This window comes from Lissotriton helveticus, chromosome 1_1 (genome assembly GCF_964261635.1).
Source record: "Lissotriton helveticus chromosome 1_1, aLisHel1.1, whole genome shotgun sequence".
Lineage (NCBI taxonomy): Eukaryota > Metazoa > Chordata > Amphibia > Caudata > Salamandridae > Lissotriton > Lissotriton helveticus.
This window is the reverse complement of record NC_136057.1, coordinates 1,285,904,842-1,285,906,082: the sequence shown is the minus strand read 5'-3', so window position 1 is coordinate 1,285,906,082 and position 1,241 is coordinate 1,285,904,842.

The following is a 1,241-nucleotide window of genomic DNA, read 5'->3' as shown; positions in this document are numbered from 1 at the left end:
TGCTTGCCTACATGAGGGCAAAAGGAGCGTCTGAGGTTCCCTGAGAATCGTTATGATGTTTTGGGCATGATCGAATATGGGCAAGTTTGGTATCTATGAACCGTAAATGACGAGTTTAGTAAGTGTACGCGTTTTCGCTACACTACTTGGAAGGGTTCGCCTTCTTTACGCGTTTCTTCATCTGAACCCTCGGGTTCCATTTTAGATACGGCATCCATTTTGTTTCTTGCCCTCACGTAGTTAGCTAGCAGGCAACTGACCGCGTCATGACCCTTAGTTCCCAAGCCTTATTCCTTTCATGCGTCTTTTATGACCAGGGGAATGACACTGCAAAGGCAGATGGCTCCGCTTGAGGGTAATCTTGCTGTGCCGGTCTATTGTTTCAGCCGTGCATGTGCTAGGATCGAATCCTTTGATCCTGCGATCATGCTTCCGATATTACCCTCACACTCTTTTCTCTACTGTTGTCTGTCTTCCTTGCAGCTGTTCTTGTCTCTTTCTTTTGCTCGTTTATAGCTAGAGTGGAATGTGCCTGACGGTGAGAAGATGTGCTTTTACAGTTGGGAACCGGCAATGTTACTGTAATTATGTTTCGGGTTTCAAGAAGCCCTTTTGAAGTTTATTGTGGGAACTGAGGTGTAACCTTTTGTTCATATGTTGTCCAATGACGAAAATGTGTATAAAAGGAGCGATCCACATTTGCAATTTGAAGCAGACTCTCAGAACCTACACTCTGTTGTACTTCTTGTGACTTTTGCCTCCCTGCAGTAATAAATGCTGATCTTTGACGCCGAAGGAAGTGTCCCGTGTCTCTGTCACTTGTGCGCTGAACAGGTATCCCACGAAGGTTTCAGGTGTTGTTCCCTGGCACCGCTGGACCTTAGAAAGAGTCCTGTCCTTCAGACCCTCATGACCTTGTACAACAGTGAGACCAATCGGCAGCCGCGGTCCGTGCAGGTAACAGCGGTGGGGCGCTGGGACCGCGCGCTGCGAATTTTGAGGGATGATGCAGAGGGAAAATTAAATAAATAACTACTTTTCACTCAGCATCCTCCCTCGAAATCTCCCAGCACGCGGCCCCACCGCACTCACTGCTGTTACCTCCACAGACCAGGGCTGGCAATCGGCGCCCACTCCCACAGGTGAGCAATACATCAAGTGTTTGAGTTGTTGGAGGGGCATTTGGATATGTGGGCCAGGTTGTTCTGACCAGGTCAATGAGGCCCGCATACTGCAGATAC